Source organism: Buteo buteo, chromosome 2 (genome assembly GCF_964188355.1).
Source record: "Buteo buteo chromosome 2, bButBut1.hap1.1, whole genome shotgun sequence".
NCBI classification, from domain to species: Eukaryota; Metazoa; Chordata; class Aves; order Accipitriformes; family Accipitridae; genus Buteo; species Buteo buteo.
In genome coordinates, this window is record NC_134172.1 from 24,355,445 (window position 1) to 24,369,718 (window position 14,274).

At 39.2% G+C, this 14,274-nt stretch overlaps 1 protein-coding gene across 1 annotated transcript in view; it reads right to left on the bottom strand.

The window, feature by feature from the left end:
* LOC142040599 (ATP-dependent translocase ABCB1-like) overlaps window positions 1-11,286 on the bottom strand; it is a 65,787-nt gene extending 54,501 nt beyond the window's left edge. The window contains exons 1-2 of the mRNA XM_075048686.1: window positions 10,706-11,286; window positions 1,316-1,639 (exon numbers count right to left, since the gene is read on the bottom strand). The gene's annotated coding sequence lies outside the window, so the exon portion shown is untranslated. The remainder of the gene's footprint in view (window positions 1-1,315; window positions 1,640-10,705) is intronic.
* Window positions 11,287-14,274: the final 2,988 nt, after the last annotated feature.

Genomic DNA, 14,274 nt, shown 5'->3' on the forward strand with positions numbered 1-14,274 from the left:
AGTGTTGGAAAAGAATACTACTTTGTACAGGAATTTTGCCAACTTGGCCACTGTTCTATCAATAAGAATTGTCCTATATGAAGAGAATTATGTTGTCAGAAAATGACAATTTTGTGTTCCTTGAACTATGCTGTATGCTCAGCCACAAGATACCACCTATAGGAATTGCTAGACATGTTATTTGTCCTGGACTAAGCATGAGGCCAAATTAAGTTATTATAAGCATCAAGCTTCTATTTGTGTTTAAAAAGAAAGTCTACTCTGAAAAGAATGTTTTAATGATATTACAAAGCTCCCCTTCTATTGCCTGGTGATTTGATTTGGAGTTAAATTTTTATTCTAGTAAGGGGCACTGCCACAAACTAATGTCACCAGCTTCCTATTAGTAATGTGTCTGTTTTCAGCTTTACAAACTCAGTCTTGTTTCTGAAAGCTTCAAATTTTTTTGGCTTATACTTAACCAACAACAGAAAATCCAGACAAATCTACAGCTCACTTTGAGAGATATTTCCTACATAGGGAAAACAACTTTCTTGGTGTTTATTTATCACTGGACTTATTAAATACGACTTGATGCATTAATGTGTGAGGAGGTAATATTCTTCATAATCATTGCTTGCAGTATAGTTGCATTTAAAATGAGATTCTTACTACAGTTATAACATAAAAAGGAATTTAATTGGAGTGGTATTTACATTTGTCTTAGATTTAATAAGATTTCTTGAACTATTTAAAGCAGGATTTAAAAGTTCCATCTTTCTAGAGCATGAGCTGATGTTTTCACCCTCAGCATATCTAGAAAAACAGATGTCTTTTGAATCTGGAAAACCAAAATATATTAATTCAAAGAAATATAGTGTATAACATTAGGGATTTAAAAGTGTTCAGGACTTATTTCACAGTTTACTGTATTTAATATCCTATATGAAAAATTATGGAAAAACAATAATAAAAGTGGCTTTTTGTGCAGGTAGAAAATATTTTTCCCTATTGAGTAAAGCATATATTATTACAGACACATCCAATTTTTTTCCTGATCATTTTTCTAGCCAATGATATGCCTGGTAACTTTGTAACAGTACAAGTAATCAAGGAACTTGAATGAACTTTTATCCATCCCTCACTGAATCACTTTGATTGGACACCTTTTGCCACGCGCAAAGAGCCTTTGTAAGCTGAATATATACAACTTAAAAGTACTCAGCAGTTACTGATTAGTTACTACACAAAAAGGTAACTTGAATTAATGAAACGCTAAACTGAGTGTTAGTATGCTCACTGCCCTGACTAAGAAACAGAAAATGTCTTTGCTGACCAGGAAGTTCTCAGTGAGGTGGGGTAGGACTGGTTTCTACTGCCCCTGGAATAGATCCTCAGTGTGACTGAACTGCCGTCTTCCAATCCCTGCTTTTCCCTTAGGATTTTATTCCTTTTCATGATGATGTTTTTCCTCTTGAATCCTTGAACTGCTGCCTAGCTGCATCTCAAGAGTCTTACCTCTGTCTGCAATTTTACCTCTCTTAACTTGCAGAAGTCCACTCTATCAACTTTTTCACATTTCTTGCTCAGAATTTAATAATTTCCTCACAAGTCAGAGAGGGTTACACAGTCGTGTCTTGGATCACAGACAGCTGAACTCCTGAGGAAGAGAGAAAGGAGTTTACAAAGTCAAGTCATTACATATGAAATATATAACAGTATTAATATTATATCCTATATAGAAATCAAAGCTATTCATATTGATTTATTCCCTTCTACAACACTATTTAAAATTGTATAAGTAGTTGCATTCTATTCCATACAACTTGTGAAATGTCTAGATTACACAGGAAATTACGAGAATAAAAACCCTGTTGTTCAACTTCTGCCAATTAATACTGAATTCAAAAGTTTTGTTTGTTTCTCTATTCTACAGTTACACTTCATCATATCCCTTACAAATCACAAAAATGAGGAGTGGAAGAGATGTCAGAATGTCCTCCCACCCATCCTCCTTCCTCCAGATCAGATCAACTATTCCATCTGTTGTTCTTGACAGATGTTTGAGTTCTGTCACTCCCTTGGTAGTTTCCAAAGACAAAGATAGAGACTTTTAGACTATCTATCTGAACTGTTAGGAAGTTTTTCTGATGTCTAACCTGAATTGCCCTTGAGATAGGTTAGACCTGTTACCCCTTTCCTACCCACTGCAAATATGAAGAACTACTTCTTCCATTCCAATTTGCAGTACGTTTGAAATTTTAATGTTTCTTTCACAAGTGTTGTCTGTCCTCTCTAGGCAAAAAAAATCTGTTACTGTAGTGAAATGACTAAAAATAATTACTTCATTCAGTTCATCTCAAGAGATTGATTATGGCACTATGACCATGTTCTGCATGTAGTCTTTGACCAGAGTCAAATTGCTTTGTTCCTTTTTGATGTTTACTGTAAAACAAATGATTGTATACAGTAAGGTAAATGTAGTTCTACAGACCATTGCATTCAGTGCAGATACACACTTGTTCACAAGCTCCAAACCTTTTAAACAGCCATACCCATAGACACTAGGGGTAATGCTTCCTCTTACCAACCACTTCTGCTTCCAGAAACGTACTGCCACATGCCACAGCTCTGTCTGCTTTACATGCCACAGCGACAATGCATCCCTGACAACAATCCAGGTAGATCCACCAGGAAGATTCCAGTTATGAATCAAGATGTGCCTGCATGTGATCACTTTGCAAGAAATAGTTCTAAAGAGACTGGAGGAATTAACTTTCTCACCATGCAGGATTTCGGCAATTAGAACATCAGATTTCTGGATGTTGTGACCAGCTACCTCATGGCTACAGTTACTGAAGAGCCAATTACCTGTAGTCATTCTATTGACCCAGACTAGATGCTCTACTGTCTCGTTAATTTATGTGTATCTTCTCTTAACTCCCAGTTTCCCTCATTCCATAAGGGTTCATTAATCTTAATTTCCACAAAGTCATTTCCTAAAGTCCTATCCAATGGCTAATCAGAGCTCCTTATCTTTCCTGACACTTCCAGGTACAAGCTCCCGGTTTGCTTGCACTTCTAAGCCATCTTTAGTCCAGGGGCTGTCAACAGCTGAAGTTGGTGGCAGAGGCTAGAAAAAGAGGTCAGGAAGAAGCAAACACATTTACATTGATCCCAAGCAAGATACTTTTATCTAAGCTTACTCACTACAACTGTGGACTGGTTGTTTACCAGGTATCATTTCCATTTTCTGCTTCCAGTTCCTGGGTACAAGATATGTTTTTAAAAAGTGTTAATCAGTTATTGATAAATATACAATAGCTAATGTTTCTTGGGAATAAAGGAATTTTCCCTCTCTTGGAATAACTTGTTTGATTTCTTTTAGGAAAAAAAATATGGAGTGTGGCTTTTATTTGATACAGAAATTTTTTTTTCACAGACACCCAGAAATGCCCAAGACTCATAACTCATTCTGGTCTCTAGTCTGCAAGAATTATGATAAATCTATTCTCACACTACCAAACAGATCAACTCTTTTACAAGCTACAGGCTCTCAAGTCACTAATGAGCACAATTCAAGTTGCCTCATCATTGGCTAAACAGCTGCATAGCATTTAGATGTTAGCTTTTGAAAGCTGATCTGCTTTATCCTATACATTTCATACTTTTTAAAGGATAGAAAAATTGTCTTCCCAAGTCAGTAAAATATTCTCTTATTGACAGGTCTGCTATGTAAAGATCTAAATGAGCTCCAATCCTAGAAAAACTCCTAAAAAACATTTCTTAACTGTCTTATCTTCACAGCAATTACTTCATATATTTATTAAGCAACCACCATAGGGTACAGTATTATAGTGCTTGATATAATTTCATTAATATCTATACTACAATAATATTATTATTTTACTTAAACTTATACCAGTATTCTAAACCAAAACTAATTTCTCACCTATTAAAAATACCATTTTTCTCTGTTCTTTCTTTTCCGTCAAAACTCACTCCAGTTCTGACAAGTTGGAACACTGTAAGATCATTAAAATGTATTCTGATTCCAACAAGATTTATTGCTCTACTCCCAAATATTCTCCATATCAAGGGCAAAACAACCTTTTCCCATACATTTTCCACTGAAACTTGAATTTATTAGACTTCTGCCTTGCAAATCCAAATTTCATCTCTTTTCTTATTTATTTCTTACTCATTTCTAAGCATAAACTCTGTATAGACATGACATACTGTATTAAACAGCAACACGATCAATGAAATTTAAGAAGTGCTAAGCATGGCCAAACTCATAGAGTAATATTAGTACACAGAGACCTTCCTGCCCAATAAACAGCAGAAAGAACAAATACAAAGTATTTAACTAATCAGCAAGCCACAGGGGTCTCCCCCAATGCTTCCTCCCCTTCCCTGTGTGGACTGTGAAATCACAACATGATTTCTTGTCTACTTCCCAGACAGAACGGGAGATGAAGGCCGTAGGTCAGAGCCAGAGGGACTGGGGACTGGCTCCACAAAAAGTCAATGTTCACATGGACCCTTGAACCATGAGGCTTAGGACAGTGTTCCAGCACCATCAGAGATAATTGAAGGAACACAGTCATCTCTGCTCATACTCCCTTTGCACTCTAGACTTCCTCCTTTCTGACTCAATCCTGAGTCACTACCTCTACCCAGTTTACATTTTTCTTGCACACAACGACACATGACCCTGTGTGAAGGTCATGACACTAAATGCAGTTCCTTGATTTCTTTTTATAGTCTTCAACAAATAATGAATGAATAACAGTTCATCCTGACTGAATAAAGTGTTCAGAGCAGCCCTGTCTTCCACATCACCATTCACTGAGAGCAAGTGATTTTGTAAGTGTGGAACAATGTTCAAGGAAGCAACTTTCACCAGCTCATTTGAGCACTTAGTCAAACTGAGATACCTGCTACTGTAAGAAAAGGCCTATATCCCTCGTACTAAGTGTCTGCACCTGGCACACTACAAATGCTGTTCCAGTAGAAATTAGAGATCCTAAGGCCCACACCCTATGGATCCACAGCTTCCCCCTGTGGGCAAGTGTTTTGGGTTTGTGTGGCAGAGTTTGGGGAGTGGGGGAGGGGCTGCAGTGGTGGCTCCTGTGGGCAGCTGCTGGAAGCTTCCCCAGCTCCAAGTCGGACCCACCTCTGGCCCAGGCTGACCCAATCCACGACAGTGGTAGCGCCTCTGGGATGACATATTTAAGAAGGGAAAACCTGCAGCAGAGAGGGGAGTGGGAAGCGAGAGAAACACCTCTGTTGACACCGAGGTTAATGAAGAAGGAGGGGGAGGAGGTGCACCGGAGGAGGGGATGCCCCTGCAGCCCATGGTGAGATGGCAGGCTGTCCCCTCCAGCCCATGGAGGGGAGCGGGGGAGCAGATGCCCACCTGCAGCCCGGGGAGGACGCCACACTGGAGCAGGGGGATGCCCCCAAAGATGGCCATGACTCCATGGGAAAGCCTGCCCTGGAACAGTCTGTGCCTGAAGGACTGCAGCCCATGGAAAGGACCCACGCTGGAGCAGTTCTTAAAGAACTGCAGCCCATGGGAAGGACCCACATTGGAGAAGTTTGTGAAGGACTGTCTCCCGTGGGAGGGACCCCATGCTGGAGCGGGGGAAGAGTGAGGAGTCCTGCCCCTGAGGAGGAAGGAGCAGCAGAGACAATGTGTGATGCAACCCCCATTCCCCATACCCCTGTGCCACTGGAGGGGAGGAGTTAGAGAAAATTGGGAGTAAAGTTAACCCTGGGAAGAAGTGAGGGGTGAGGGAAGGTGTTTTAAGATTTGGGTTTTCTTCCCCAAGTTGAGTCTGTCTTTTGCCTGTGACCATAATTGGTGACTGATCCCTGCCTGTCCTTGTCTTGAACAAATGTTTCTTTATATTTTCTTCTCCTGATCCCACTGGGGCTGGGAAGGGGGGGCAGGGAGCGAGTGGCTTTGTGGTACTTTGTTACCAGCTGGGCTTAAACCATGACAGCAATGTATGCTTCTTAAATACTACAGGAATTCCTTCATGGTAGCATCCTCTGGGGTTCCTTGTATAGTCAATACTATGAAGCAGAACTGAATTTAGAAAATGGATCTGTTTTAAACTACCTCTGGTGAGTATCTTTGGGACTTGTTGGCATGCAAACAAAGCCTTTTATCTAACCCACCAGAGGAAATGATCTCGTAGTGATTCCATGTCATTCCATTAGCAGAAGGCATTATAGCATTTTCCATGGTGTCTGGGGACAGATATATTGCTAGGTTATCCCACATCCTAAAGAAGATAGATGATTTCTTCAGTGATCAGGCATGGCTGGCCATCGGTTGATGAAGAGGTCCATTGAGTTGGCAGTTATAAGCAGGCGTAACCAGAACAAGGCCAAGTCCTATAACCAAAACTGATTCCATTGTACGGTACATGAGGGAGGAGAAATATCTGCCTAGGTTATTTACAGAACATCTTGGCAACACATTAGCAAAGATGCCTGTTCCTGTCACAGGATGAGGAAGAATTTCTCACACACCAATTGGATAGTCCAAATCTAATGTGTATGTGAAATAGTGTTTACAAGAACAAAAATTATTTGAAATGTGATACTTCATCTTGTCTCAAATGTATCTGTGACAAATACTCTTTTGGAATACTGGTGTGGTGGGTGACCTCACAGGACAGAATTACCACCTACTTTCCTAATTAATTTCCACCTATATTCATATTTCAAGTAGACTGAACTATTTAAGAGTGGTAGGTCTCTCAGGCAAAGTATATGTACACGCTTCTGTAAGGCCTAAAAATGAAGATAAGTCTATAGCATCATGGGTGAATGTATGGTCTTTTCATATACTGGGGGTTAGATTGGGTGATCACACTTAATTTGTTACAGAGTTCACATTGTTCCGGTGAAATACGGCACCTGCACTGACAATTTCCTCTGGTTCACAACAGGGTGAAGACAGGCAGGCAGAACAATGCTTACTCCATGATTTCACAGTGAGATGTTACCCATAAACATTTTAACCCCCAAAATGGGTAGAAATTATTATGCTGTTTCTTTTTATGGTAGTGATCAAAACATCCTCTGTGCTAGTACAATATTGATAGTAGTGGCTATTCTGATAATGGTAAACTGAGTAAACTGATCTCCTCCCAACGGATCACAGGGACACAGATAAGGACTTGATTGTCATGCCATATCAGGTGGCTCATATATCAGTGTTAAACCATGACAGGGAATAGAGGAAAGCAATAAAGACATTAATCACCTACAAAAATCCCCTTTCTTCCACACGTATATTTATATGAACATATGGAAAGAGAGGGTGTGAATAACAGAAAAAAAGAAATATGTATATATATCTTCTACACCAGCAAAATAGGAGTAGAAATAATGGCAAATGTTACCAAAACCCTCTGTTGTGCATCAACTTTGATCTAGATGATAATAAAAGCAGTCAGACTTTTGTCTCTCTTTTGTTCTGGGTATATAATACTAGTCTAATGGTGTTTAAGAGTAGGTTCTCAGTTTTGATTGCAAGGTTTACCTTATAGTTTTTGCAGTGAACCTTTAACTAACTTGAAGACAGATCCTGAAATCTATACTGTACAGATGGATTTCTGCACACTCAGAGATCCCTTTTACTTCAATAGCAGTCACCCAGGACAAAACTGTCAACTATACACAATGAATATGTTAATATTTCTCTATCCAGAATAAAAGAGGGATATATGGGAAACCCAGTCCACGACTATACTGAAAATTCATGTTAATGTGAGAATAAAATAGGCTTTTATGATCCAGTTACACAGTTACAACCAAACAGTGGTAAAACCAGAACTCACAGCACTGGCTACTTCTGCTTGGTCGCATTGCTCCTAAAACTTGAGAGATTACAACAATAGCAACTGACCTGACTGCAGACCAAGCAAGAGTAATTGCTTAAACCTTGAGGCCACTGAATTCAGAAACTTGTAAAATGGGATTTCAGGCCTTAAGGATTAGCTTTCCTTAACTAGCAAAGATTGCACCACTCTTAAAAACACTGCCCCAGAGTGCAGTATGATTATCAGCTACATGGCAGAAAGAATCTCCTGTAAGAAATTTAGTAGGTAGATGTCCCAGAACAGTTATCTGAGCACTGAAAGGAGATTTGGCTAGCAGATTATTCCACCTAGAAGAACGCTATAAGAATGTAAAATCATATGAATCCTGGAAAAATTGTTGGGGTTGGCATCTGGGGAAGTATCTGAGTTAATAGAACCTTTAAGTTAATAGAACCTAATAGAACCAGTGCCTTTAAAGTAGCAGTAATACAAGGGTTAAGTCAGCAAGAGTAATTGTGGGACCTGTGAATCAAGCAGAAATACAGTGGGAGGAGCAGCAAATTCAACTTCAACAAATGGGAAAGGTAATGTAGGTAAGAAGGAATGGAAGGAAATCTCAGTTCTGTGGATCTGACAAAAGGTCTGCACATACTGTAATTTTCAGAAATGTGGTCATAAAGAACCCACAGCCTCCATTTAAAAATAAAGATCAAAAGGAACAGAAAAGGGAAAACAGTCCTCAGTGTGCGTTTAGCTCTTTATGTAAAAAGAGGTGGAAAAAGTAACTGCAAAACACCCTTGGAGAACATGATAAAAACTTCCTTTAGGGAACACCAATGGGACTGCAGGAAAGCAACGTGGTAAAATCTGAGAAAAAGAGGCAAAGATACAAGAAAATGGGATAGAATCCATAAATTCCCTGCTGGCTTGTTTTGTCAAGCTAACAAAAATAGATGAGGAGGAACAAAAACTACGGAACATAACAGGTCCCTCTCAGTGAAGCCCTCGGGCACCATCTCTTCCTCTCAAAAACAAAGAGTAGGAACAGTCTGCTGTCTACCTGCCCCAGTCTAGTGGTAAAATTACAATATAACCAATGGAAATGGCCAATAACAATATTAGTACTGGGTGGTCAGGGAAAGAACATTAACAACCACTAGTTCCATGATGTTGATTGATACTGTAGTGTCAAACACTCTTCAATGAATATTTGTTCCAGTTGGAACTCAAGAAAGTGCAAAAATGATAAAAATTGTATTATATGCATGAAAGGATGTTCAGGTACCTGTATTAAATCTCTGCCTGCAGTTAAATAGCTGCCAAGCTCAGGAGTTCCTTCTAAGTATAGGAATGGGAGGATCCTTCTTATAAACAGCAGGGAATTATTGGCACAGCTTTGCTGAAACAAAATGAATTAGCTGCAGATTTTGCTACGGATGTTTGTGGAATTGGGGCTGACCAGTGGGAGGTGAGGGTGGAGTGATTCCTGCAAGTCATTGATGCTTTGTTATTAAGAATCCGGAGGAAGTAAAAACAGTAGATATTTGGGTAACAGAATTTCCTCAAGTTTTGTGTGTCTCTAAGTTAAAATGTGGAAAAATAGCAGTTGTGTATTAATTGGAGGTCCAGATCCTCCCTCCCAAAAAATAATATCAACACCCACAAGAAGAAGAGGAAGGACTCCAACACACCATCAACAAGTTTACTGGAAAGCAAGGTCCTAGTACAGAGACCTGTAATTTTAACATCCCATTTTGTCCAGGGTTAAAAGCAAAGAAAAAAGCCTAAAAGTGGATTTTTAACACTTAAATAAGGTAGCCACCTCTTAGGTTGCTTGTATGGAAACATGCCTGAAATTCTTTTAACACTAAGCAGAGTACTTCACTGTTTTTTTTGTTATCGACTTAGTCAATGTTTTCTTTGCAATTCCACTAGCAGAGCAAAGCTGGTAAAAATAAGCATTTACATATAAGGAAAAGCAATATTGTTTTATCCATGTACATCAAGACTTTCAGATAAAATGTATCAAATGTGGATGAAATTACCATCAAAATGTGTTATGTCATATCATACATGGATGACAAGTTGGTACATGGAAAAACTGAACTGAAAGTCCAGGAATAAACCCAAGAAGTAATCAGCATTACTCAAAACACAGGCTTTAAAGCTAATTGTGACAAAACTCAGCTGGTACAATCTGAAGTGAAATATTCAGAAATAGTTTTAGGTCAGAAAGGGAGGGTGATGCTGGGATGACCAACAGGTAGAACTGACTATGAAAGCCCATGCCCCACAGCAATAATTGTATTAGATTCACTTTTGGAATTGCTTAAATTTTTTTGAGAATATCCTTACATTTGCAGAAATCAGTAAACCACTAATCAAATTAGTGAAGAAATCTCACAAACAAGAATGGAAAGAACAGAAAAAAGCAAAGCTGCACTAGTTCAAACCCTGACCATCAGATGCCCTGATTTTTGTAAGCTGTTTCATGTTCAGCTGGCCACTACAGATCTAGACCTTGGGACTGTGCTATTTCAAGAACACAGAAATAAGATGCAAATTACAGCCTTTGCTTTGCGAGTCTTAAGATCAGTGGGAAAGAACTCTAGCCCATATTAAAAAACAGCTTTAGCATTGGCATAGGCAATGAGCTTTGGGAATACGTCACTAGAGACTGTTTTGCAGTAGTACATATCACATGTACTCCACAAAAGTAAATCATCAGTGGAAAAGTACAAACTGGATATGTATCAAACCCTAGGTTAGCTGGATGGACATTGGCTTTCATAAATGAAGAGCTTGCTGTATAAGACGACAAGATTTTATCACCAGCTCTATATGGCTTTTAACCACTGGAACAGAACATAAGTGCCCTTTACCTGTTTATGTGTCTCTCATGAGATAAAAGCTCCGTTGCTGACCTCGTGCCACAGGATATTCAGTGTGGTCCAGTTTTTATCAAAAGGATGGAAAATCCTTAATTAGATATGCTGCAACCCCTGTGAAAAATAAAAAGAGCTGCCTGCCTTCGCTTTGCACAAGCAGCGGAGCTACAAGCTCTGCTAACAATGTTAAAAGAGGAACCTGAAGGAAATGATCTGGCTTTGTACATAGTTTCAGACCGGATATATCAAGCTTTAACTATTTGGCTACCAGCATGGAATGAAGATGACCTGCAAACACAGAATGGAAATCTGGTAGCCTAACAATCATGGAAAGGAAATCCTGAACATAGTTTAAAAAAAAAAAAAAGCAGAGAGGGAAAAAAAAAATGCAGGTCATGTAAAAGCATAGCAAGAGGAAAAATACAGAAGCAGCAATATTGGAATAGTCAAGCAGATGCCCTTGCCAGCCAAGGTTGTGGTGGTCCCAGTAGACTTCAGATTTGAAGAAACACCCATTTTGAAAACAAAACAAAGGAAATAATACAAAGCAAGGTATCAAAGACCTAGCTGCCTAAACTGAAAGAGTTACCATACTTGTATCTCAACTAATATATTTTTTTCTTACTATAGCAGATCCAACTTGTGGAGGAAATTACATGGATAGTGAAGGGGTTATCATGTCCACTTTCTGGCCTAATCCATATATCAACAACTGACAATGTATCTACAATGAGGAAATTGAGGGGCGATTACTATAGAGGCTAGTAGACATAGGTAAAGCATAGAGAGCATAGTGGGGCCAGATAACAAACAGTTGTAGATGGAAAGCACTATATACACTTCAAGTAGATTTGTTTCGATACGTGCATGAACAAGATCATGTAGGGGTTGCTTGAATGGAAAAGGGAATACTATAAGATGGCTAGCTGGCCGAAGGTGAAGACGGACACATAATTGCTTAACTTGTGCTGTGTTGAATACCCGCACTAAGAGAAAAATAACGTTAAAACATGAGAGAATTCATGAACCACAGGCTAGGATACAGACTACACTAGACTACGTGTAGTCCCATCTTAATGCCACCTACCATGCAAAGTGGGATCAAGTATTTTCTGCTAATACTAGATCCACTGACAAAATGGGTTGAGGTAGTTCCAGTGAAGAAAGCTACAGCCAAGTCTACCACAGTGCAGGCATTTAATGTTGTGTTTTCCAGATGACATTTAAACCAATAAATTGATTTGGAGCAAGGAATATGTTTTCTGGGACAAATGATCAAGGAATTATGCAGAGGCCTGGGAAGAAAAGAAAGGTTCCACACTGCTGGTAACTCCCAGTTCAAGGTAAATTGAATGACTCAATGGGACTATAAAAACAGCACTAAGCAAAAGAGTGAAAAATTACAGAAAATTTTGGGATATCACATCATCTTGTCATTTTAATGACCTGTGAGCCACAACAGCTTCTCACAAGTTCATGTGATTTAGAGCTATGCCTGGGAGAAAAAAAACTGCCTAATGTTTTAACTGAAGAAGGGCTACAAACCCTATCTAAACACTGGAAAGAGATTAATGTTGTTACAGCAATTCAACTGGTAAGGAATGCTCAATTCATGGATAAATAAACAAGAACAAATGACTACTCTGCAGAACGGGAAGGAGAATGGAAACTAATGTTCCATATTTTCCATGCAAGTTTACAGTCTAAACTGTAAGTGGGGTGGACTAGCTCCAATTACAAATAAAGCAGGGGACCTTTTGCATATCAAGTAAAGCTCCCGAATGGAAAAATGCCTAGTTAGTTCCAGTTTCAATTTTAATTATGGGAAGGTAAATAAGTTAACAAAAAGCAAGAATGTTATGTTATAGATGTTGCTATTAAAAATTAACAGTGAGTAAGACATATGGGAAGTCTCACCAGAATCACCGTCAGCGGAAAGGCTCTTAAAAGCAGCAGCATAAATTAATCGTTAGGCTTTGTCTGAGTGAAGTTTGCATGGTTTTATTTATATTGATAATTATGTTAGGTTCAAAATTGTGAATATTTGTTTGTGTTTCAAGAGAGTAGCAAGCACCTTGCTTTTTGTTTATAGTAGACCCTACCTCTAGTGGCAATGGAAAGCTTTTTTGTACCAAAGGTCATGAAAACATTGGATACATGTCTCCACCACTTTAAAATTATGAGACACGTGTGAAGGCTAAACAATAGCATCTATAGTCCATGATGCCAAAAACAATCTTATGATTTTAACAAATGTCTCTGATTTTAAGGGAATGTATTATGGGGGCGTGAAGCAGCATACAAATTTAACTTGGATATTTTATTTCTACTTACTTGGCTAAAAATCAAAATAACCTACAACAATTGTGATGGAACGTGAACCATCACACCAACTGAAATACAAGTAGAAAACACCAGAGAAGGTTAAACCAAGTGTGAAAGCCAGAAGCAAAACTGGAACAAAAAAAAAAAAGGACAAACATGTTTAGTTCACAGAGTTTTGTTGTTGTTGTTGTTTAACTTTTTAAATCAGAGATTCCAGTTGAGAGATAATGCGCAATTTGGGGAATACAAGATACTACTCAGTGGCAGCAAATTAATAGAGTGCATATTACTGTGAACAAAGCATCTACTTTGACTTTTCCAAGGCAGAACAGATATACTCCTTTTATTAAAGGGACATTTGTAACATTGACCCAGAAATGGATTCCAGATGATTGAGTACAACATACCAAGAGGGTTTAGGGATACCATTTTAGAGGGAGTAGCAGTTACAACTGGTATTTTGGACACCATTGATGTAGAAACTTTGACTAGTAAATTATCAAAATTGGGGCATATTATATGCAACATTCAAAACCCATGACATAAATATATATGTGACAGTCTGACAAATTATAGTCAATGTCTCAAACATTCGTTAAAGAACTTTGGTGGAGAAGACAGCCTCTGTAAAAGTGCTGGAGTTGTGTGAACAGGAAAATGTGGCTGGAGAAGAGGGCCCCACAGAGGGTGGGACTGCTTTTCTCCAAAGCCGCAATTCTTTATCTTAAGCGACCATGAGAAGAAGCACAGCGTATGCACCTGGAGGAGGGAGCCCCACAGAGGATGGGACTGCGCTTCTATCTTAAGTGGTCATGCCAGCAGGCAGAGAGACACAATTCCCCAATGACCCCCCAAGCCCACTGATCGATTCCAGAGAACCCCAGGAATGTGAACTGCGCATGTCAAGACCACCGACTATAAAAGAAGGGAGGATGAGTTCTCAGCATGTGCCCTCTGGAACTGGATCTCTAGGCTGGCTGGACCAATGCTGGACCCAGGACTGGTGAAACCCTTTTCTTCTCTCTTTCTTCCTCTCTCTCTTTTTTCCACAGCCCCTACACCTCGTCCTTTCAAACATAAACCGTTGACCAAGTCTGGGACTAGGAGTGCATCTAGCTGCCCCTGGGGTCTCCTCTGAGAAGGAGTCCAGAAAGCAAGGAGGTCCGCTCTGAACTTCATGATTCAACAGGAGGGCTCTCCTTCTGACACAGTTTCATGTTCCTTTTTTCTACACCTCC